Below are 27,337 nucleotides of genomic sequence, written 5' to 3'. Positions count from 1 at the left end.
AATTAGATTAGATTTAAGTCGTTTCTTTTAAATTATTTAGTTTAAGCTTGGTTATTATAGCATAAAGGATAGGTTCTAATATAATTTCTTTTTTAATTGTTATAAATTCGTAATTCGTAGCTTTCTTTAGTTTTAAGTTAGTTTTCATCTTAAGTTCGGAAAGATTATAATATTTCTTTAGTTAAAGTCCGTTTTTAAACTATTTTTGCAATGCCCTAAGTGAGTATACATCTATTAAAATCAAACGCAGAGCTCATTATGTTGATTTTTGAAGAGTTCCCTGGAATATCTTCCACATCTCATTTTTGAAAAGATCCCGCGAGATCGGGAACTCATCATCATCATCATCATCATCAGCCTATAGCTATGGGAACTATGTGGTTAAAACCAAAAATTTGCCGGAAGTCACTATTCCACGCGAACGAAGTCGCGGGCAAAAGCTAGTTGAAAATATGGTTCTCTTTGTTTTAACAAGAATCTCACTCTAAAGGGACTTTTCTAAAACAAAGTATATTTAAAGAAAATGAAAATTTTATTATTACTTTTGTGAGACATACTAAATTGTTATGTTACCAGCTTACTCGCCGCGTCGTGTGTCGCGGAATGCTGCTCATGCATATGAGCCTCTAGCATGGCTTGAAACTAGTCGAGTTCCTCGTCGAACAGTTTCGTGAGTAAGCCGATAACATAATAATTAATTTTAGGAAATGAAGAAATTATGAAAATTGGTAAGTTTACTTTTCAATCAAGCATAAAAAATAATCGTTTCAAACATAATTTGCCGGATAAAGATTTTAAGTACCTCCTGAATAATATTTACAATCTATTCTAAAACAACTGAAGCTAAACGAATGCCAAATACATTGCTAATAATCTCAAAGAGATCCCTAACGTTAAAAAAAGATCCCGTGGAAAACAGATCCTATAGCAAAAAAGCAATTTTCTTTACCAAGAACAATTTACAGCAGGTAATACATATTTCCTTGTTTAAGGCTGCTTTTCCACCAGAGATGTGCTATGCTACATTGCTGTGGATGCGTTTGGCTTCCACCAATCATATTAATTGGTACACATAGCTTAGCACTGGTGGAAACGGACTCAGCTACGCTATGTTTTATATATGGAAAGATGCGTGTTATGGATACGTGCTAAGGATGCGTGCTAAGAATGCGTGCTAAGTATGCGTGCTAAGGATGCGTGCTATGGATGCATGGATGGATGCGTGTTATGGATGACTTCCCTACAATCGACAAATCGCATACTCGAGCTCCGCATCTTCCTAGCACAGCTGCATAGCTTAGTATCAGTGGAAACGGTCACATAGTTTCACAGCTTAGCTATAACATCTTCGTAGCATAGCTACATAGTATATCTCCGATGGAAAAGCTCCCTAAACGTTAATATGTTTCGTATGTTGGGATATGTTGCCCTTTTCCAAAGTAGAAAGTAAGTACTTATTTATGTTTCATAATATTGTATGTAGCTTGTAATAACTGAAGTTTACTCGAACAAGTTCAGTCGGTATCTGTGAAATGGTTGGTTGTGTATACGGGGTTTTCGGTGGTTGAAATATTTTTTCAGCTTTTGACAATCACTTAGGTATTTGTTTATAAGTATATAAAAAATACTCTACACTAGGAATTTGTCTTGTGTCGTAGGTACGTTTACACACATACAATTTCACATACACATGACAGCCAGTCCCGAAACAACAACTTGTAGATCACCCCCCCTTGCGGGAATCGAACCCGCTACACGGCAGCCAGTTGCCCAGCCACCACGCCAACGCAGTGCGGTTCAAATAGTAGTGGTATTCACATTATCTCTCAACACCAGATAAAGATACGAATGATTCTAATGAAAACACAGTTTCCAACGTTCCATTCCATTTCACACCCACAGTGAATAAATTAATTTAACAAACACAACCCAAAATAAATAACAACAAACAGGGACACAAACTCCAACGCAAGAAGCGAAATTAAAAAAATATCCCTTCGGTGGTAATCCAAACATAAAAACCGAGGTATAAATCCTATGTTAATTCTAACAAAAACAAAGGTAAGCATGACGTAGGGGGTAAGGGGCTGAGGTAAGGGAGGGGAGGAAACCAAGTGACTTAAATCAGGTGGAATCCCCATTGAGACAGGATAATGTGGTAGGTGTTTTATGTGAGATGAATGTGGCTAGTGGTGGGGAAAAGTATGGTGGTATTTTTGTTTTGGTAGTGGTGAATAGTTTTAGCAGTGGCACTAGAAAATATAATTAGAAGGAATACATATAAGTTTATGAAGCTATTAAAATTAAATGTCATTTAAAAATACATATTTCATCTACACTAAAATATAATGCTGAAGAGTGTTTATTTAAACGCGCTATTCTCTGGAACTACTGGTTTTATTTGACACATTATTTTTGTAATTGGATAGTCCATTTATCGCGAAGGGCGTATCAGAATACCTATACGTTACAAAACATTACACTACGACCAATAGGAGCTGAGCAGAGTGGGTGAAACCGTGCGTATGTGATAAGTTTCAAATATAAAATATTTCATTTCATCTCGGATATTTCTGAATTAAAAAAAAAAACCATATGCAAAATAAATGATAATCATCTTTAATTAAACGACAATAAATCACAAAATCATTCAACAGACTACCACAACTAACAGCAGTAGATCAAGAATGGCACTACGATTACAATAGCAGTCGACTGGCGACTGGCGACACACCGTAATGGCATAATCTGGTCGCCATTGTGCGACCATTGTACTCGTTTGTAAGGAAATATCCTCTATTAGACGTTACACTGGCGAGCACAGATTGCGTGCCTAGCGCCTGTGATGGTTAATTACTGAGCCAACATAACGTGACACCGTGCTTTGTTTTTCCGTTAGTGGTGTGGATAAAGGATTTCTCACACTCGGATTTTTGTGATTTTCGTCTCATACGTGGGTGCGTTTACAAACATACAAGTTCAAATACACACCACACTCATACCCGAAACAACAATTTGTGGATCCAATAGAGTTGCTCCGTGCGGGAATGGACCGCTACACGTTGGCGGCGGTCTGACACTCCCTCTCGTCTCATTCAAAGTGGGAGAAGTCATTGGATGATTTGTCCAGCCAAAGTAAACAGAGTATTGTCTTGTGTATCTTATTTTACCCCTGGTTGTCTACGGACCACCTGATTGGGACCACTGTGTTAGTTAATAATTATAATAAGTATAACAAAACAACACGCACTAGTACAACACGTGACTTTACGAAGGAACTAAAGAAACCATTCCGTACGCGTCGCCATGGCAACGGTGGCATTTACATTTATATGAAAGAGTTAGCTTCACTCTGCCGGTAACTCCTCTCTGTGTAATATTTGGAACACAATACGTCGCTGACACCGCAAAGGGGTGAACCTTTAATAAGAAATTGTGTACGACTCGAGCCTTTGCAGTAACGCATGGAAAAAATTGAAAAAAAAAAATATCGTCCATATTAATTACTGTTTACGTGAATTACATTAATATACACACTAAAATAGCTCTGGTTCGATGCAGGAGTAGGAACGGGGTGGTTTTTAGTAAGAGTTACACTCCCTCTCCCCTTGCCGAAATCGGGAGAAGTCGTTAGATGATTTCAACCACTTAATAATAAAAATAACGATGTTTCTAGTTTAAGCACCTAACTTCACTGACGGACAGACAGACTATGATTTATTTCTTTATTTGTTGACGCTTGAAAAGTACCTAAGTATTTATAGTTTAATTTGAATAAATGGTTTGACTTTGATCGGAGATTAGACAAAATTTAGCGTAAGAAGCAGGTACTTGAGTAGATAAATAAAAAATAATAATAAAAGAAGTAGGTTAGTAATTTAAATATCCACCATAGTCCTTAGTTCATTGTCCATAAACATTAGGAATGTATTGCATTTAAAGCTTCAAAAAAGAATTGAACCAAAATACGTGACAGCATTCAAGTTATTTAATTTATAAATATGAGCTCCAAAATGTTTAGCATCACAGAAAAATAATGAAATTTTCATATGAATGCATTTTTCAGTGCTTCTAACCTGACTTGAATTTCATAGAGAAGGTGTATTAAATTTTTAATTTAAAGATTTTTTATATTATGTTATTTTTTTAATTTTAATTGAGAAATAACATCTTATACTGACTACTGTACTGGTGGCTGGGCAACCCGCTGCCGCGTAATGTGTAGCGCGCGATTCCCTCACGGAACAAGTCTTTGTGTGATCCACATTTTGTTGTTTCGGGTCTAGGTGTCATGTGTATGTGATCTTGTTTGTTTGTAAATGTACCGACGACACAGGAAAATCCTAGTGTTGACCAATGATAAAAAAACAAACAAAACAAATGTAGTTCCAGATTCAATTCAGGTATCCTACTAATATATAATTTTGGAGAATCGAAAACCACAATTTTTACACCACCATTTCACCATTTATCTTATAAGTCCCAGGAATAGGGGATGAGCCTATTGCCATATACTGGACATAATTCCAGACTTCGGCTACTACTGAGAAAGTTTCGAAAAACCGGGAAAAGGTCTCAGTAATACTTTGCCCAACCTGAGAATAGAACCTGAGACCCTTGTCCGGCAATCGCACTTGCGACCACTCGACCAACTAGGCAGTCAATACTACAATATTATTAATTATACTTATTAGTATCGCTACCTTTGATATAGGGCTGATTAATTCCCAGTTAATTAGCTGTTACACGAATCATTGGGTCCGTCATGCTCAGTCAATAAGTGTTTGTATTGATACAGATTGGTATTTAATTAATATATTGAAGTGTATTTCTTCGAGTTATTCGGTGTGTAATAATACAATACAATAGTTTTGTGTATTTGTGATTGTTTTTTTTTTGCGATGTAATTGTTCGTCAATCACGGTAAAACTACTGAATGGATTTTCATTTTGGTGCGTTGCCGGCCTTTTGGGGGTAAGGAATTTAAGAGTTGTTGGGGAACCGGGGTTTGGGAAGATTGGGAAGGGGGTAAATGGACCTCTGTTAACCTCACTCACACAACGCAATGGTTGTTTCACATCGGTTTTCTGTGAGGCCGTGATATCACTCCGGTCGAGCCGACCCATTCGTGTCGAAGCATGGCTCTCCTCGCGGGAACGCGGGCGAAGCCAATGGCAGATTTATAGTAGAGCAACATGAAAAAATATTTCTCGTCACCAAATTGTGTGTTGATTGTGTAAAATTGTTAAAAGAGTCTAATGACAATTAAAAACAAAAATTCTATTATCGATTGTCCACCGCACAGCCCGCTTCTGAAGGACGGTAATAAAAACAATTTATTCCTGGCCATTAGCAAAATAAAGATGAAAAATTAGTTAGCTAAGCGGTCGTTTGAGACGAAAGTGAAATTGAATTTTAAGTTGATTTTCTGTTCGTGTAATTTGAGCGTAATTTCTACGTAACAAAGTCTTTGCTTCTTAACCTTTCTGATAGAAGATTTGGAACTAGAAAGGTTGGATATGTTCCGTTTTCTTATTTGAGGCGTCTTTATTAATTACCTTGACTTACATTTTAAAAATAAATCTGACAATAAATGACTACACGGTTGGTGTGGTGGCTGAGCAACCGGATGCCATGCTGTGTGTAGCGGGTTCGATGACAATGTTTATGGAAAAGCTTTTTTATACATACATTTTCAGTTTTGATATACGTTAGTTAAATTTCTTGTTTATTTTACTATGGCAAATTAGAAATCAGTACCAGGATCACATAACAAGCAAGAAGATGTTACGATCGTATCAATTAAGGAATTCTAATAAACAGCTTCAGCATAAGGTGCACGACCTCGTTGTTTATTAATTTATCGTTCATTGAATACATAAAGTACTACTACTCGTATATAACAACATTGCCTACACTTCGCAATGTTTTTCCTTAAAACGTGCGGTCAGTGCGTCACAGGCCGCAGCATTACGGGAACTATGCCACCTCATACTTTATCGCTTGGAGTTTATGCTCGCCTGGTACCTATAGGTGTTTCCTACCTTTTATGTAAGGACTAACAAAGGTTGATTCGTCATAGTGAACCACGTCTGTGTCTCTGTCTGTGTACGTGTTTGGATCGATTCGTAGAAACAATTAATACGAATTTTAACACTTGTTAGTTTTAGTAGATTTTTTTATGGGAGCTACTGACAAAGCAGACAGATCACTTGTAAGTGGTCAGCCTATCCGGGCTGCGGATTACCTAGCGGGTTTACCAGGGCTCCTGTTCGAAAAGCAGGAGTAGGAACGGGGTGGTTTTTATTCAGTAAAAGTCTGACACTCCCTCTCGCCTCGTCCAAGGCGAGAGAAGTAATTGGATGATTTTCTCCCCTCAAAAAAAGTGGTCAGCCTATGGATACCCTCAGACCGGAGGACTTGAGTAAATAACAAATATGCTGAACTTACTAAAATACCTACATAAAAAATAGAATTCCCTCTACGGGGTATACAAGGAAACTACGCAATTAATTGACACAAAATGTATTGTATCATAGTTAGCCTATGATCACATGGCAAAATGTATCACCTGAAATGTCAACCAGCCTCTTTACAATATCTTTGTAAAGGAGATGTGCACTTGGACCCCACGGCCCATTCTTTTTTTGAGGGGGGGAGAATCATCCAATGACTTCCCTCGCCTTGGGCGAGGCGAGAGGGAGTGTCAGATTCTTACTGACTAAAAACCACCCCGTTCCTACTCCTGCTTTTCGAACCGGAGCTCCGGTAAACCCGCTAGGTAGTCCGCAGCTCCGGACCCCATGGCTCTAAAGTTTCCTCTCCAAATGGTTTGAAAGTACCTATAATTGCCAATCAGACTATTATAATTTCATCAAGTAAAATTGCTAAAACTACAAATCTGCCACGCAAATATGAACCTTATATATACACAAAATAAAGACGTTGTTTAACCGCTGTCGCTGTAGTTACCTACGTTCGCGTTGGTTGTTTGTGCAGACTGCAAGGCGCTGGGTCACTCACTCGCTGCAATTCATAACGATTGCATACCTACTTGGTTGGTTAGTACTCCTGCACCTACTTGTGACCTGAATCGGTGACATCGTTTAGGTTTTATATGACTGTACAATATACAATAAGTAAAATGTGATTTAAAAAATAACAAGAAGAATAAACCGTTTTGTTTAGGAATCGAAGCCAGGTCAAGTTACGCAGCAGTTGGATTTTTTTAACGTTGTCCCACATTAGGTTTTTCTCCTGTGTCGTGGGTGCGTTTATAAACATACAAGTTCACATACACATTACACCCAGTACCGAAACAACAATTTGTGTATCATACAAAAAGTTACTCCGTGCGAGAATCGAACCCTCTACACTTTACGCAGCAGTGCAGTCTTGTTATACAGAAATTTGAAACATTCATTGGGGCAAAAAAATTCAAAACCGACATGATTTTTGGTGAAGTCTTATTCAATTAAATATGACTTTTGTTTGGAACCCGTATACAATTAGTGAGTAGAATAATTAACATTTTCCTCCATTACACAAATTAGCTTTTATAACTAATTCATAGCAATCAATAGCTAGTTAGTTCTCCAATAAAACAAAGAGCAACTCAGCTGTTCCACATGATCAATCGAGTCACAAGCCTTTGTTTTGTAACATAAGGAATTGCGACGCTTACTCACTGACGATCGCTTCTGTTTCATGATCGCCTAGTACTTCGTTTTCCGGGTAAAGAAATTCATTGGTTTGTTGAATCAGCTCAATTCATCATTTGTTTCTTGCATTATTGCTTTATGCTATATTATTTGATATTATTCTATAATGTAAATGTTTTATTGTCCTTAATTTTTACCTGGAAATTCAGATTAGCTATAAGGAAACCTAACATGTATGTATACATATAAGTGTCATTTTCGTACACCTTTTGCTCTAATGGAATAAATCCTTGTTGGACAATCAAGAGTTCGTTAATGGTTGATTCCTAGTCTATTGAGTATTTGGCCTAGTATTATTGAGTTTTTGGCTCGAACAAATATTGGTTAGAACGTTGGACGGAAATGATTGCATCGGTTATAGTAACACGCTTGGCTATAAAAGTATAGGATGAACGGTAAAGTTGTATTTCAATTTAAAATGGGCACCGCTGTCTTCATCGTCATAGCTTTTGTCATAAAACGTTTTCCCAAAACTGCTCACTTCACTACATCTCCGAAATTTTACGACAAACCCATCACATTGAACGTACAAACAGACAAATCGAGTGCGATCTCCTTTTTTGAAGTTTACTAAAAATAAATGAGTGGACACACGACCGGCTATCGATCAATCCGGATAACTATCGCTGTCCGCTTATGTGTATAGGCCTCAATTGTACAAGATAGATGCCCCACATTTTGGAAACTAGAAAATTGGAAAATATAAAATATACCTTATGCTTTCTCTGTTTACTTTGTTACAAAACTTTTTTGTTTTTGTTTGTATTAATGAAAAGTAATTTCTTATTCTTACTTCTGGCATTTTCATTTAAGTTGGGATAAATGTCAGATTTCGCTTTTAGAATTTAAGTAATTCTAAAATTCAGTAATAGCTCTTGTAATTTAAGTAGGTATAAATAGACGAGAGATAACGAAACAAACTCTAATTAATGTTCTTACAATAATCTCCTTAGAGCCGTTCTAAGTGCGTCCTAATTCTTCATCCTTTTATGAAAATTTGACTAGAATACACACAAAGGTTGGCCCTAATTTGGGGGCGAAACTCGTCATTTAAGTTTTAAATTACCTCTCACGGACTTAATTTAAATCCGTGTGCGGTTCGCTGATATGAGCCGGCACCGGTACGGCTGCGGTAACCGTGGCTCGTGTGAAATCACACTTACATTGTTGCGAATTTAAATTGTGGTTAAATTAATATGACTTTAACAGCCGTTGTGAGTTTCGTAAAGTGTTGGATGGTGGCGTCATGTTGATCGTGGTGTTTGAAGTTCGGTATACGTGTCGAGTGGTGTGTAGTACTTAAAGGGTTCTTGATTTGGATTAGAATGGCAAAGTCTTTTTTAAATAAGGAAAATCATCCAATTACTTCTCCCGCCTTGGGCGAGGCGAGAAGGAGAGTCAGACTTTTACTGAGTAAACATCACCCCGTTTTTCTACTCCTGCTTTTCTAGCCGAAGCCCCGGTAAGCCCACTAGGTACTCCGTACTACAGATCCGAATCGGGCATCAGCCCTACTGACCAGTGGAGGTCTGAAGGCTCTTTGGGGCACAAAGTCTGATTTGGTTTCCAGTGTCCCATAAAGCAGAAGACGTTAAGGTTAATCATATTATTTAATTAATTATAAGCACTTTGCGAAAGGTAAATCTAACTAAATATTTCATACCTCGGCCGAAGGTACCAGGCAAGCATAAACCACTAAGCAACTAATTCAAAAATCCCATTAAAGTGGTAGTCGTGTGCAGCTAATGCCACTGAATATGCAGAGAGCGCGGTAATTGAATCGATAGGCCACAGATGCTGCCCTGCTGTGCGCTATGATACCCTGGTACTTGCATATCTTAGAAGGCTAGGTAATTGGCTAATATGACTAAGGTATATTGAATTATGATGAAAATAGATAAGGTGACATATTATAATTATTATATCTTTGTCTAACTTCTGTTTCGTTGGCCGAGTGGTCGCAAGTGCGACTGCCGGGCAAGAGGACTACGTCTATTCACGGTTTTTCGAAAATTTCTCAGTCGTAGCACGGAGTCTGGAACTGACTTATAAATGTGCCATAAATTGAGAAAAATGGGTGTGCATTGTACAGAGGCATTACGTGCCCTAATGTGCACCTTTGCCTACTCCTTCTGGGATCAAAGGCGTGGCGATATTTATTTATTATTACTATTTATTCTGTTTTCTATTAATAGTATTTCTATTAATCTTGTCTCACATTGTCATGTCTTTAACGAAATTAAACCTCGAAGAAAAAGGTACAGACTCATGACATACAATGAAACACACCACATTTCCCTTATAAGCACATAGTAGGGAGTGAGCTTACTGCCAATATTTTCACAATTAACAACAATTAACCACGAAAAACCGCAATATCACCTCTCGAAGTCACATTGGCAACGGCTCGACCAACGACAGAAAAAACAAGATGAATAATGCCTGTCTGTACGTTTCATATGTATGTATGTACATTTAACATCAGTATCGTTAGTCTTCTATAGAAAAAGCGACGTTTTTACCTACACGGAGTTTCCTACACCCCGTCTGAAAGCTTGGGAAGTCTGCCAAGATCCGGGAAAAGTCGGAAGCCGAGTAAAGTAGAGCTACTTTTATGTCAAAGAAATTCGAGAATTTTATTTATAAACCGTTCGAATTAAAAATAAAATAACATTTGTACATTTTCTTGTGTACCTTTTGTGATCAGTTTAACTGGCTGTGGCTTCAGCTGAGTTGCTAACGTAAAAAGTACCTTGTGAATTTATGTTTTTACGTCTATATTTGTATGGAAAATCAAAGAAAATTTATCGTTATAAAACATACGTACGTGTGATAGCGGCTACACTACCTTACGATTTAGCTGTACAGGCGGATTGTACAGATAAATTGTACAATGTACAGAACAGTTGAACTGTACAGTTTTAACTGAATCGAATCAAGAATAGATAAAATTGTACAGTTAAATCTAAATGTGTAGGCCTTGTGGACCTAGGTTTTACCTGTACAGTCCGCCTGCACGGTTAAATTGTAAATTAGACATAGTTAATTTGCCATTTCTACGTAACTATATAACAAACACTAACAATGTATTATGCGTATGCCCACGCTTGGTTCACGTACGGTATCATTCTGTGGGGAAACAGTACGGATGCTCAGTCTCTATTTATTTTACAGAAAAAATTAATTCGTATTATAACAAACATAGAACAAACTGATAGTTGCAAACCTCATTTCACAAGACATAAAATTCTCACCTTAGTAAACATATATATTTTAGAATTATGCAAGCTAGTCCGCAAGTATCCAGACTCTTACAAAAAAAGAGGAGACATGCACACAAATCACTCGCTTCGACACAAAAATAAATTGAATTTGCCACGTTCCAACTTAAAGATGCATGCTTCTAGTCCATATGCTATGTCCATAAAAATTTATAACAATTTACCAGAAGAATTAAGAGAAATAGAAAAAACTAGTGTATTTATAAGAAAATTGAAACAACTCTTAATTAAAAAAAGCTATTACACCATAGATGAATTCCTACAGGATAAATAAATAAGACTACCTACTTGTAACACTAACTTGGCTGGGTAAGCCTAGTCTAACCTAAATAATAAATTACTTATAATATAATAACTAGTCAACACTAAATAAGACTAAATATTACTAAAATACTATACAAAACGAGTTACCATAAAACTAATTATAAAAACATTGTATGATAAATATATTAAAAATAAATACTAAAAATTAACAATAAATATAACATATATACAAATATATAAAAATATAATATAGAACATACATAAATAAATACGAATGGAAGCGAACAAGTATAATTATAATTAATAAAAATATAATAAAGAAGACCTAATATACAGGGTGACTTTGAATTCGACGTATTCCTCTCGGGAGGTGATAATACAACTAATTTCCTACAAAATTAGCCCTGAGGTCCTTGGGCGGAAAGTGGCTAGTTTCTGAGATATTCAACATTTTTGGTTTTGGTAAAAAAATCCCGAATTGATTACAAAAACATCAATAAATAAAAAAATACTAGTTGGATTTTAGTTATTTTAGTTTAAATCAGTTGCCAATATATCAGTTATCATTTATAAATACTAATAATGGCAGAAATATCATTTGTTTTAAAATAGCAAGTAATTTCCTATGAAATTTTGTTTTGTTTCACTAATTTGGTTAATAGATAACTGGATTTATTTCGAAAAAAATATATGACACTAAGCGTACAAACTATTAGAAAAACTTCCTTGGTTTATTAGCTACCCAGAAACGTAAAATTATTTACAGTATTCCCAAAAACAAATGAATTAATTGATGATAAGTAGAGTGTAAAGAGAAAAGCGCAATTTCAAAAACATCTTAAATTGCAATTTTTTTTCAAAATGATCTTCCCTACGACGAATACATGCCCGAACACACTTCCTTATCCCTATGACGTTCCTTCTTGGGCTGAATATGCGTTTTATTTCGTAATTATCTTCAAATATGTTTCGGAGAAGAATTACGATACACGGCCAATTCCTTCTGTATAAACAAGTAAAAATCATGTTAAAATCAACCAATGTTAGATTCTGGACAACGCGCTGGCCATGTAGTTGGACCCCTGTGCCAATATAACGCCTGGGAACCAAGGTATCCAACCATTGCCCTACAGTAGTTCGATAGTGCGCTGGATAAACTATCACAATATCCATTATTACCCACAAAAAAGTCAACAAAATCCGAAAAAAGTAAACCATCGTTAGCGCATCGCGGTTTTAATTCAAATGTTTGCATGGGTATCATAAATAATTAATTATTTGATTGGGCCCTACTTTTCATCCAACAATTTAAATGGTGAGAATTATGAAAAAAAATTAAGGAATGTGCTAGGGTCATTGTTTTAAATTTGAATTTAGAAACAAGATTAATGAACTTATTCTACTTATTTAATTAATTTATTAATTTGATTGACGAATTTATTCCACATGACGATTGTCAAGTGCATTATCGAACTACTGTGCGGCAATGGTCGAAAACATTGATTCTCAGGCATTGGATTTAGTAGGGCGGTCCAACTACATGGCAAGCGCGGTGTCCAGAATCTAACACTGGTTGATTTTTACATGATTTTTACTTGTTTATACAGAAGGAATTGGCCGTGTATCGTAATTCTTCTTCGAAACATATTTGAAGATAATTACGAAATAAAACGCATATTCAGCCCAAGAAGGAACGTCATAGGGATAAGGAAGTGTGTTCGGGCATGTATTCGTCGTAGGGAAGATCATTTTGAAAAAAAAATTGCAAATTAAGATGTTTTTGAAATTGCGCTTTTCTCTTTACACTCTACTTATCATCAATTAATTCATTTGTTTTTGGGAATACTGTAAATAATTTTACGTTTCTGGGTAGCTAATAAACCAAGGAAGTTTTTCTAACAGTTTGTACGCTTAGTGTCATATATTTTTTTCGAAATAAATCCAGTTATCTATTTACCAAATTAGTGAAACAAAACAAAATTTCATAGGAAATTACTTGCTATTTTAAAACAAATGATATTTCTGCCATTATTAGTATTTATAAATGATAACTAATATATTGGCAACTGATTAAAACTAAAATAACTAAAATCCAACCAGTATTTTTTTATTTATTGATGTTTTTGTAATCAATTCGGGATATTTTTACCAAAACCAAAAATGTTAAATATCTCAGAAACTAGCCACTTTCCGCCCAAGGACCTCAGGGCTAATTTTGTAGGAAATTAGTTGTATTATCACCTCCCGAGAGGAATACGTCGAATTCAAAGTCACCCTGTATATTCTAATATACTACTAAACACATATACACTAGAATATTGAAATTGAAATTACCAAATACTTATTTAATTAATTTTAATATGATATTAAATTAACACTAAAAGCCCTTCCTCTCTCCTACGAATTTTATATTTTTTATATTTTGCTGTGCCCGACAGGGTCCATAATTGTGACTAAATATTGTATTTCTAACACCTATGTACATTATGGATGCAATAAATACTTGAATACTTGAATACTTGAATACAACGGTTTGCCAGGCAAGCAGGTTGTAGATGACAGTTTCAAGCTTCTGGTGTATTAGAGAGTTACCCGGTGTCTATCAAATCAAATATATAGGTTTTTTAGTATTTTAAAACCTAACAATAATAACCAATTACTCCATATAAGAAGCCAACGACCTCTCGTTTATTATGACAACTCAATAAGCAAACATTTCATCAATTTCCATTCGGCCATCAACAGATCAACACGTCGAGCCACAACACGTATTGATGTCATTTATTAATATTTCATACAAATATTGTTCCATATAATTATGGAACTGCATTGGAAATTATTGGGAATGCAATAAAATGGAGATCAAAGGCAATGATGACGTCATCAGTCATCACTGAGTTCGGTGTTGTGCTGTGCGGTTTTTGGGTCAAGTTTGCTGCGTAGTGCGTAGGGCTGTCGCGGTGTGCGGTATTTATCGTGTTAGAAAAATTGTGCAAATTAATTTTTATTTTATTTCATTTTGAAGAGTTTTTGTTATTTCCTCCTCTTTTTATAACCTTCTAGTTTTAACTTCAAACAGAGGAGGTTGAAGTCGGCAGGTCTTAGTAGACCTGCTTCTAAGTGTGGTAAACATTTATCAGAAAACCGCATCAAAATCGGTTCGGCTAGTTGTGAGATAATCGCGCACAAACATACATACATGATACAAGTAAAACTGAGAGCCTTCTTCTTTTTTGAAGTCGGTTAAAAAACTAGCAAACTAAGCTGAAAGACCTCCAGATTATTGATTTTTGTCGCAAAAAATTAGCAGATGTGCTCATGCTGCTCATATTATTATTGCCGTTGATTCTACTCGTATTATATAAAAAAAATCAGAAAGTAGTAAAAATAGATCATACAAGGATAATAATTAAATATTAAATCTTTAATGCCATTTTGTCTTGAAAAGGCTATGTTTGATTAATGTTCCTTCCTTTTGTTGGATTTAAAACATTTTTTCATAAAATTTTGATATCCATAGTCAGGTGAGTTATTAATTTTAAATGTATTCAGTAGACATTTTTATTCTCTTTGACTTGACACGAGCCAATCTAAAGTTAGTCTTATATCCTATTTTATAAGGAAGTTTTTGCTTTGAAATATATTTCTTTTCATTAATTTTGAAAATATCTTTTTGTCCAATTTATGCCATTAAATATGCAATGTTTGTACAGTAATCTAAATTCTTTAGATTATTATTATTAAACAACTTTGCCTTTTGACTGCTTCGTTGGTTCTTTCCAAGTAAACCGACTGCCAAATAGGTTTCGAGTTTGATTCTGGTGATGGGTAAAGTATTATTGGGTATTTCCACGGCGTTTGAAATAATGCACGATGTATGACAAGTTACTTGGAGACAAGGACGAAAATTGGAATGTTCATTATAATATGTATCTACTCTTAAATTAATACACTTAACCCCTCTATATACATATTGCCTTCCACGCTCGGAAAATACGAACGGTGACGAAGATGCGCATTATCACCTTTTATGTTGAAATAATAAATATTTTTATATACTTACTAAGAACATCAGGCCAACCCTAGCCAATAAATAGTGGAGAGTCAAGATGCAGGCGGACGCGCGTTGTCAACAAGAGTAATGTCTGTCAGTTAAATGTGGGTCCTCACGCACACTGCTGCATCACACGTATAATTATAAATGTGGGAATGTATTCTATGTGTGGGTGCGTTGCATCGAATGTGGATTTTCGCATTGAATTGTAATGTAAATTGTATAACAAGGGCACGAATTCGAGTCCGTGGAAAACAAACTAATTTGATATTTAAATACTTTTATTAAACTAAACGGAAAAAGCACAAAAAGGTCTAAGTCATAGACTCTAGACTCTAGACTCTAGAACAAAAAAGTAAAGAAATATTACTTAATAACATTCCCATTAACAAAATTAATGGCTGCTACTAAATACTTAGAACAGGTACCTATGTACTAGGTACGTATTAAATATTGAAGTGAAATAACAAAAGCCGGTCTAAGTACAAAGTTTGGGCGACTCCCCACAACTTGTATATTACTGGACCATCGAATATTCGGATGCTGAACTCTCCGACTTGCTTCATTGTGGCGAGATCAATACCTACTTATTACATGCCACTGTACAGCGGTACACAGAAGTATCACCCAAGAAATTACTAAGACCTATGAGGTTCCCTAGCTTATAATTTTCTTTTGGTTCTAAATTTGTATCATAATAGCTTCTGCCAGCGGCTTCGCCCGCGTTCCTGTGAGATAAAAAGTATACTATCACTGAAGTTAGCTCATGTCCTGTCTGTATACCAAATCTGATCAAAATCCATTCAGTATTTTCAGCTTGATTGACGGACAAATATTGTAAAGAAACAAACTTTCACATTTATAATATAAGTGTGGTTCATCGTATAAGACAGAAAACTAAAGATAAAAATAAATAAAGAAATACCTTCTAAGATTGTTTGTAAAAAACAGACGTCATAAACTAGTTGACATTTGATTCCTGTAAGAAGTTAACCTTCTGTGTACTACCCTGCAATGTGGTCACAGAACTGTGCCAATAAAGACGGAGTGCTACCTTTGATATTTTAAGAAAAACGATGAAATGAGAAAAACTTCGCATTTTGCGCCCGAGACTGGGGATTAGGGAGATCTTTCGGGAACCTTCCTTTTTAAGCAGAATCGGTAAATAAAAGGTATATTATGTATGAAGGTATTGTTGCGTGGAAGTCATCATGGGTACTTAACTATTTATAAGTCTCCCAACTTCATCGATTCTTTGCTTAAAAGGTGATCCCTATTACTTATGTGTCGAAATACCTGTTGTAATTTAAATGAACGTTTTTTTGGTTTATTATTTACTAGCTGATGTTCGCGGCTTTATTCGCATAGATTTCGGACGTTGTGACTAATAAAATTCGACTAAGTTACTCCTTAATACATCAACTACTTGCCAATAAAAGGCCCGTAGAAATCGGTATAGTCATTTCTAAGATTAGTCAGAACCTACAGACTGATAGACAAAAAAAATATTTGTAAAAAAATATTTTGGTGCGTGTATCGTATATCGTATATTATGTACAACATTGTACCATTTTGCTTGACATACTTATTCCAAAATGACTTACTTTAAGCATGACTTAGACGCGTCAATCAAGAACTACAAATTTTTAGAACAAAAAGTGTCATGTAAGTAAAATAAAAACCTTCTTTCCACACTTACAATTGCATTTTAACGTTCCAAGTCCTTGTACGCCGTACAACAGGTGGTACCTGCGTCCTTTGTTCCAACGCGACGAGACTTACGATTACTCTCATATTCACTCCACTTAAGTGAGATTTCTTTTAAAATACACCTTTTTGCTTTTTGCACCTTTTTGTGTGGCGAAGTCTTTCGTGTTTAAATTGTTTGATTGTGCTATTGAGATTGGGATGATGTCTTTTCGGTATTATTCATTGTACTAGCATTGTACCTACTATTTCGATTTTAGAAGTGATAGGTAATATACTTTTTACTGGTGTTAAGAGTAAGCTCCGCAGTCTACATGAGGTACATCTAGACTGCGTATAATAGACTAGGTATTGATAAATAAATTAATTGGAAAATAGAGTTTAATTAAGCCAATCAACGCACGCCAGGAGAAAGAATAATAGCAAACAGTCTTAATATGCGGTACAGACACGACACGCTCTATTTTGCTTTAGAAACAATACCAAAATACTGTAAGCGCGCTGTCACTATATGTAAGGCCAGTAAACGAGCAGACGGGTCACCTGATGGTAAGCAATAGCCGTCGCCCATGAACTTCCGAAACACTAAAAGCTTTACAAGTGCGTTGCCGACCTTTTGGGGGTTAGGAATTTTAGGGTTGTTGGGGAATCAGAGATTGGGGAGATGGTGATGATGAGATTGGGATGGGTGGTGATTGGGCCTCTGGTATTTAAAGCTTCTCGTCATGATGTATTTGAAGTAGACGCTTAGAAGAACAACAAAAAACAAAAACTCAAGAGTTAATGCTATTCTTGATGTGGAACTTGATCTATCCAAAAACTATCTTAACTTTCAAGAATGAGCCATAGAAGAGCGATACCAATGCCTATCTTAGTAAAAGCATCTTGTTTGTATGTAAATGAGCCACGTTCGTTATACAACCGACTAATCAGTCGTTCATTACCAAACGGGCCGGCTAACCGGGCTTTAGCTCCGGACACGGATAATTGGAACCGGATACTAAGTATTGCCGATCCGACAGATAATCTCCTTTTTAGTTTATTGATATAAAAGACTTTAAAATATAAGACGTTGTATTTAATTAAAAATCTTCTATTTTTTCTTCGTGAGTTTGGTCTATGGTCCTAGTAAACTCACGAGGAAAAAATAGAAGATTTTTAACCTAGTAATTAATAACGTCATAATTAATGTTTTTTTTTGTAAAGATGTGGTTTATCTTAGAATAATAACTATCGTGAGACATACTAAAGTAACTAAAAATCACGGTTTGCTCACGTAAATTAATTCAATAAAGCTAGTTTCGATTCACAGAGGGACTCTTCAGCGACGCGGCGACGTCGCGCTGCCTACAACTAGTAGACCATTTTTTTATTAATTTACGCATGTAAACCGTGGGTTTTAGTTACCTATTCTCTTCTCTTTTGTCTAGTTTTTTGGAAAAATATCACACAGTATTTCATTAAACCGAGAGCAAAATTTATCAAAAAAACATTCATTAATTTAGGAGATAAAGCAAACAAAAAGAATAAAAGACAAAAACTATCACATTAATTCTCACGTAGAAACAGTACCCACTATACAAAGGTAAATAACTAACTCCTTCAACTACAACACTCCATAACTTAATCACTCACACATAATTAAACACTACAACGTATAATTAATAAACCTAACACACACACACACACACACTCACACACACACACTCACACACACACACAGTGAGAGAGAGAGAGAGAGAGAGAGAGACAGTCTCATACTCCTAATTAAACCTAGATCATGAATTTACAAAGCGCTGTAAGTCGCCTGTTAATTACAGGAAGACAGTTAGTAGCTACTAATCAGGGCTCGTCACGGCGGATTAAGGGTTGCTCCGTAATGCCAGTGCGGAATACCGAACTAAGGATAATCCCTTACAATGACAGTAACTGAATACCAAAGCGGTAGATGTAGACAGGCCTTTAAAATGAACTAGGTAAGTGTAGACAGGCCCTTAAAATGAGCTAGGTACACTGTTTTGTTGTAGTTGATCGGTGTGGGTCGGGTTGTGTAGGAGTTTTTGATCACTCCTACACTTGCATGATAAATGATAGACGACTGCTGCCTATGATATAGGCAGAAGGACTCAACCTTCTCCGATATTTGTTTAAATTATACTTATTGATAGAAATTATAAGGTGCAGTGCTGACGCGCGTCGCGGCCCTCATTATATGTGTATGTAGTTATATAAATTAAAATTAAACATGTACAGTTGTCTGTACAGGTTGTGTATGGTTTAGGATTTATTTAAATTTCGGCAATATAGGATAGAACATTATTATAAACATATTTGCTTAATGTTGGTACGGTATTATTTCAAAACTGCTACGAATGTTGCTTTCGTAGCAAACTGCTACGCCGTAGCACAAGTTACTAAAAATGTATTAATATTATGTTGAATAAGGAGATGACCTTGAATATTGATATTTGCAGATTTATTTATTTACTGAATTATTATCAAATCATTGAGACTTTCCTCAACGATACTATCTGTATCGTACCCTAATATAAGCTCCATAAAAATAAATTCTTAAGTACAACAAAATATAGTTATTACCTAAACAAGTGAACACCCAATAAAAATACCAACACATCTCCAGTTTAACAAACAAATACAAGATAATATAATTACTACAAATAGCTATAGCTATAGAAATTTATTACAATTTCCTTCAGAGCACGCGAGGCGTTACAGGTTCCTAATAAATTAGCCTCCCACTGCTGAAGACGATCATTTTCAGGCTGAAAACCTTTAGACACCGACAACCTGTGCGGAGGTATTAATTAACTGGTTAGGTTGTATTTGTCGACGGAGTTGGGTTATGTAGAGTTAAGTTATGTTGGCTTCATTTGTTCAATGTTATTATTGTGTGACTGAAAAAATATTTTTTGAAAATATTGGGCTGAAAACGCAATGTGAACTTGCAACTAACATTAGCAGCTACTACTTATCTTCACGGGCAGCCTTTTGTAATGTTGCCCCACACTAGGAATATCTCCTGGGCCGTGGGTGTTTACAAACATACAAGTTCACATAACAAAGTATTACTCTGTGCGGAAATCGAACCGGTGATACTTTGCATGGCAGCCAGGTGCCCAGCCGTGTCAACTTAAAGAAATAAATGATTGACTGATTTCTTTAGTTATTTACGTTTCAAAAGTACCATTAATGGTTTAATTAAAATAAATGCTTTGGACTCGACTCGACTTGAACTCTTACGCTTTTCACAAGACGTAGCGATTCGCATACACAGCACACATTTAAAGAATCTCACTTTAAGACATGTCCCATTTTAAACCAAGTTTCCATTTACCATGCAACTTGTAACCTCTTTACAAGATTAGATATATTCTCCAAACGTCCTCAGTTCTTGGGTAACGGTTTAAAATCTAGGGTTATCCGCGCGTTATGTAAGATTGGAATTACTTATAGTTCAGCGAAGCAGGTCACTGACCGATGTGAACTTTGTATGGTATTCTTTATCGAATAGAGAATATTTGGATTGAGGACATTGTATTTTGTTGGGAAAATATTACATACATACATAACCTCAAGCCTGTCTCCCATGGAGGTGCCTAGACAATGGAACGCCAATTGCTACGAATCTTACATACCTTTTTCGCTTCATCAACAGTCATCAGTCTTTTCATGCATGCTCGTCGGTTTAGGGTACTTTTAATTAGGCTTCTTTAATATATCACCAATCTGTTCGATATACATATGTTCGTCCAAGGCGTCTAGAGAAAATTCTGTTGGAATTTAATATTAAACATGATAATATTATGTAACTCATGTTTTGCAATCCCCCATAGCGAAGACAGAATTATTGTATCACTTACGTTTCCCTCTCTTTGCCATTTAATGAAGTAATTGGAAGTCGGTGCAGGAACTGTCTTACCCTGCAAAGAAAGAAAATACACATATTAATGCCAACATTTTTTTCTTAATGGTGGTATTTATGTATAGGTAAATATTGTGTAAAATCATGGCATACTTCCTAACTTCATTTTTTACACCTTCGTATAAAAACTGCTACGAAAATAGTTCAAGCGCTGTTATGAAAAAATCATACGTATTGAAGGAACGTTTAAAAAAAAATATACTCCCACGACCATGAAGTCAAGTGTTCGACCACCTGGATCTAGTACAAATAAAAGTAAAATCTCAAAAATAAACTATATTTTTCAATTAGTTTTTAATATATTACATTTATGTTGTCCTCCATGATAGTTAGCCACACAGACGATGTGTATATGCCATAGAAACCCATAACTCCATAATATCTATTCAAAGATTTCAAGAACCTTCTATTCGTTATCAACCATTCAATTATAATTTATACAATGACCACCAGCTCGTCAAGCTACCCTACAATCCTCATTGCATTTTTCACTATATGACAAAATAAATAAGGTTGGAAATCCATTAAAGTTGAAGGACCTTCTTCGTATGACGCTAAGCTGCGATCACCTACCCGACTTAACCTTACAATAGAGGGATTGGGGACAGATCCAGAATAATATTACACATGATAATAGAATACACATTTTTTGTAAGCTGTATTAAGTGATAAAACATCTTATTTGTAAGGTAATAAGGTCTTAAATTTATAGTTAGGGTAGGTCGAATCATTTATTATTATTGGTCAATCTGAATTAAGTGATGTGTACCATGTTAATATTATCAAACGATTATAACGAAGGACGAATTCGCTTCTATTTTACTAATTGTATTTTACTAAACTAGAAATTGTAATATCTGCAACAAAACTTAATATCTTGATATCAAGTCATTGCATAAGACTAGTGTATCTAGTGAATCTAGGGTGATGCTGCTTAGAACCGAATTTACTTCTTATCTTAATAATAGTATAGATGCGAACGTTTGTGTGTATGTTTGTTACACAATCACGTCAAAATGGCTGAAGGGATCGGGATGGAATTTGGAACAGAGGTGGATAACATTAGAACTTAAGACGGGATATTTACTATGTTTATTTTTGTCTATGAGTTTCCAATAGTTCTGAACATGTTCATCCGTGAAGGGGCCGTATTATGAACTTTTAAACATCCATGCAAGTTCCAGGCAATTCACTTCACGCCCGTAAACTGCCTGGCTAAAATTCGTATTATGACATACATTTATTAGGCCGCTTTCTGAATTGTTCACTTGGTCTATGGCTGGTTTGTAATATTTGCCGGCGACGTTCGGAAGTATACATTTTTTATTTTCGGTAAGTTACGGTTTTCTTTTAGTATTGAAACATAAGATAATATATTTCCAAAACAGAAAATATCATAAAACAATACGTACAAAACATAGTGAAATATAAATCAAATAATATTGAGCTTGGATAACAATTTAAATTGGACTTGTACGTTATGTGATATAGATATAGTTTTCGAACGCAGCTTAAGCTTATTTTCGATACAAATGCGCGGCACCGGCGCGTTTAAAAAACGTGCTGTACATAGGCCATTAGAAGCAGTAGGCACTAACCTTTTAAAAACTAAAAAAGGGACAGGAGGATATATAAATAAAACACCAATATTAGTATAAAATTTGTATTATTCATCTTCAATAATTAGGAGAATGTCATCTTAGAATTGTGTAGGGGGTCGGGGTACGTATATTTTTTTAGTATCTTTCCCAACTGAGATACCATATTATACAGGCTGAGATGCACGCCACTGTCGAATAACTGATAAAATCGCCTCATCTTCCAAGACTCTTCTGCCAATAGAGTTACTGCGACCAGTCGCAATCGTACAATTTACACAGCGATCCATGTCGTCAATATCTGATTGATAGGCTTAAACAGTTGTCCAAAATAGAGAGTCAGGTAATTTAGAGATGCAAGGTCCGTCAAAAGTCCTTTATAAAGCCTAGGTCGTGGGGTTAAACAATAAAACATGGAAAATACGTGCGCACTCAGAACGAAACACAATGAACGAGTGTCATCTGTCAATCGGTGACTGACTGATGTCAGACAGAAGTGTTGTAAGAAGTTTAAATCACAGAGTACGTTATACATAAATGATTATTTAGTTTTATATTATAACTTAAGTTTTCTCGCTTCCTAGATAGAAACAAGGTACCATATTTTGTGATTACCCTTAGAAAAATATGACGATTTTTTTAATATACATTTCAACTACACTCACAGGCACATTTAACCGCCCACCTTGATTTTCTTAATTTTCTCATACACTACTTAAATCTGGGTAAGTTTGATATTTTTTTTTAAAACTAGACATATTATGTTAATTAAATACTGTGAAGTAATGTTAAAATCCGCATTTATTCATCACTTAAATTTAAAAAAATCATTTTTAGAGATTTCTGTAGAAAACTCTTGTTTGACAATATTTGTTATTTTTCAGTTTCTGGGCTCATTTATTGGTTTTTAGTACTGGGTGTTACCTCTTCTGGCTCTAATGACTTCTTGCAGTCGGTTTGGAACGCCATCAATGACATCTTGGATGTCTGATTGAGGGATGTTGTGTCACTCCTCAACTGCAGCAATCTTGAGCTCCCCAATCGTCGTTGGTGCGGCAACCCTCGCTCGAACTCATGTTTTAAGGTTGTCCCAGATGTGTTCAATTGGATTGAGCCCAGGACTGCGTGCTGGCCACGGTAATATTCGTATACCGACCTCGTCCAGGTACTGGGTCACTGTTCTAGCGCCATAACTTCGTGCATTAACGTGCATTAATTGAAAATTTTCACGAATAAATGGTGCAAATGTCACGACATGGTCTTGAAGACCCTCTTCCAGATCCCTGTATGCAATAACACTACACCTATCAAACCCTACAAGATCGGTACGAGCGTCGTAACTGATGCCGCCTCAAATCATTATTGAACCTCCCTGATAACCACAGTTTCCAATATCGTACACGGGGCAAACTCTCATTTAGTCATCTGTACACTCACTGACGCCCATCTGGACCTCATAGGGCTATTCAGCTTTCGTCTAAAAACAGAACGTTATTCCATTGGTCTGTGGACCAGTTTGCGTATTCTCGCGCAAATTGAAGTCGCGCTCTACGGTGCTGTGTGAGCAATTCTGGGGCGCGTGCTGGACGAAACGCAGTTTGGTTCCTCTCTGCCAACCCTCTGCTCACCGTCTGTTCACTTACGCTGACATTTCTCATTTCAAATAGGCGAGATCTAACCTCGGGAGCTGTGGTAAAGCGATTTCTCAATACATTGTTCACAATGAAACGATCGTCCCGAGCCGATGTGCATCAATGACGGTCTTGTCCCGGTCTCCGCGTGTAGGAACCCGTCTCCCAAAAGCGTGTGATAGCATCCCGCACAGTGATTCGAGGTACACCAAGCATCCGAGCATTGTGACGTTGGCTGTACCCTGCTTCGGCAAAAGCTACGGCTCTTGCAGCTCCAGTTGCATCCAGTGGCACTTTTATTCGATTAAAATAATTAAGGGGGTGTAGTAAGTTAAGCAAAATGTAATCACACCAAAAAGAGCAGGATAACCAGGTTAAAACTCACACTAACCCGATCGCTGAGAATGTAAAAATTTCAACTAAGTTACAAAAATGCATCTGAATGCAGGAACTTCTAAAAAAACAAGGATCAAGTGTTTAATTTATTGCCAAAGTAGCCACTTGAAACATAACAGCCATCGGGATAAACATTCCTTATCGCAAACTAACGCGGTGACGTATTTCTAAGGTGGGCGGTTAAATGTGCCTGTGAGTGTAGTTAACTGCTGGGCCCAAAAGCCCCTTCTCCTTTATTTGCAATTTTATTCGGTTGCAACAAGTACTTGTTGAATTTTTATTTTCGATTTTCAATTTTTAACCGACTTCACCTGCACCTGCATCTCTTCCTTGGTAATGCCACATCACCCACGTGAACATTCATGCCTGAGGTGGTATATTCTCCATTGTAGTTTCGGATTTCGTCAGACAATAAAAGCCTCTTCTGTCGATGTCGATGGGAAGACATCTTCTGGATATTTTTGCAATTGATGTTTTTGATGTTTTTTTTGATGTTTTTTGCACAGGCATGAGGTTTAAGCACATCGCAAAGATTCGCACTAAATCTTCGATAAGCCTATACCTTTTAACCAATTCACGGTCTTCGATCGAGAATGGGTCACATTGTTAGCGTATTTTACAATGTATGGCCATTTGGCGCCTCGGCTCCTCGTCAATACTTGCCAAAAAATCAAATATGACCAATTTCTCACACATTATGTTAAAAACACTAAATAAAAACCCTAAAACAAACTTTTCAAAACTAAGCAATTCAGTTTAAGCTGCAAGTAAGGCGCTTTTATTGAATTGTTTTGAAAGTCGTAATTTGACAACTAACATGAGAATTGAAACGTCAAAATAGGGTTCATAATACGCGTAACGCCAGCCAGCCAGCCAAAAGTCGTGCAGAAATCGGTTTGTATTGTCACGTGACCACTGACTGGCTGGCAGTAGTGTTCATAATACGAATTAGCCGGGCAATTCATTTCACGGCGTAAACTGACTGGAAATAAGAGTTCATAATACGGCCCCAGGGCGCTTGCAACAGTGCCGAAATATCGGAAACTCATAGACATAAATAAACATGGTAAATATCCTGTCTTGAGTTCTAATGTTAGTGTTAGTGACCATGTCAGTTTTAAAACTTATAGAGTTCGATAATTAATTATTATGTTACCGGCTTACTCACGTACTGTTTTGACGAGGAACTCGACTAGTTTCAAGCCATGCTAGAGGCTCATATTCATGAGCAGCATTCCGCGACACACGACGCGGCGATTGTCACGCTGCTACAGTACGTGAGTAAGCCCATAACATAATTAATTTAGTATGTCTCACGAAAGTTACAATAAAATAAGAGTTCGATAATGTTGAATGATAATGTTCCTGAGAACACATAGAATACTTTTTATCACACGGGAACGCGGGCAAAGCCGTAGGCAGATACTAGTAAACTGACAATTATAAAGGAACAAGCAAGTAACTTGGGCATTTTGTGTAAAGCGTTGTAGGTACAGTTCATAAGTGGTATTATTATAATGAGATTCGGAGGACTTAACGCGAGCGAGGTACGAAATTATGTACGAGGGGCAACTTTACTAAATTGTTGCGTTGCTATTGTTGTGTGCTATTAAGTTTTCGTGGAGAGATTTTTATTGCATTTTGAGGTAAATATATAATGGTTTTGTATTTTTTCGAAATGTGACGAGTGACTCGTTTAGTTTCTGGTATTGTTGGTTGGAATTGTGTCTGCTTATCCCTATTACCTATAAATGGCACATAGCGTAATCAGTGGTCCAGAGCTGCGGACTACTTAGCGGGTTTACTGGGGCTCCGGCTGGAAGGGCAGAAACAGGAAGGGGATGAGAAAGGTTTTTAGTCCGTAAGAGTCTGACACTACCCCAAGGCGGGAGAAGACATTGGATGATATATCCCCCTTAAAAAATAAAATGCGTAATCGGTGAAATACTAATCTAGGTCACAAATTCAGACTTCATGTTATCCCATTACGAAGAATAAAAATAAACCCAAAACGTCTTTATTTATAACTTCAGCAACCACTCGATTTAAAAGACAGACAAAGAAAGAAATATATACTCAACAACATTTATTTTACCTACCCCTTTAAAAATTCCACTTTCATAATTGGAGTAATATTAAACATAATAATTTGAACAGGCGCAGCGGTAGGGCGACCACAATTCACACGCGCCGGCGGGACCGACCAGCGCGGCCACGGTTCATTCAATAATAAACGACCTTGTGGTCAAACTTAACTTGAAATCATGTTGGTTCTGGAAATTATTGTAAAACCAAACATTGTTGAGTTTAGGAAATTAATAAAGTTATTGGAGAATTCTGATGATATGATATGAAGTGTTCATTAGTATTGGTGTTTGATTCGGTCGATTAGTTTGGCTGGTTTTAATCGTAAATTAAATAGAAAGGAAAGTTTTTAATTAATGACTAAAATATTAAATCTCAACTAATATAATCTACTGTGTAACCTCGGCTATTTTTTATTGTATAATATAACGTTTGCCGGCTTAGGCCCATGACCAACGTTATTTCACATCGGATGAACCGGCCCAGCAGTGCCGAAGCATGTCTCTGCAACACTTACCCAATTTGTGATTTTCAACCGCCAAGCATAGAGATCATAGTACAAACTCGTATATAGAGGAGACTTATAATAGTCCAGTAGTGTACCTACTGTTTAAGGTTGTTGATTACGAATGAAAACACAATCAAATTCGCCCACAT

At 36.2% G+C, this 27,337-nt stretch overlaps 1 protein-coding gene across 2 annotated transcripts in view; it reads right to left on the bottom strand.

Annotated features, from left to right (window-relative positions):
• LOC118270366 (cGMP-specific 3',5'-cyclic phosphodiesterase) overlaps positions 1-27,337 on the bottom strand; it is a 127,295-nt gene that overhangs the window by 67,761 nt on the left and 32,197 nt on the right. For both annotated transcript variants that reach the window (XM_050697848.1, XM_050697849.1), the window contains exon 2: positions 20,909-20,968. The gene's annotated coding sequence lies outside the window, so the exon portion shown is untranslated. The remainder of the gene's footprint in view (positions 1-20,908; positions 20,969-27,337) is intronic.

Source organism: Spodoptera frugiperda, chromosome 13 (genome assembly GCF_023101765.2).
Source record: "Spodoptera frugiperda isolate SF20-4 chromosome 13, AGI-APGP_CSIRO_Sfru_2.0, whole genome shotgun sequence".
Taxonomy (NCBI): Eukaryota; Metazoa; Arthropoda; class Insecta; order Lepidoptera; family Noctuidae; genus Spodoptera; species Spodoptera frugiperda.
This window is presented reverse-complemented; position numbering and strand designations above follow the sequence as displayed.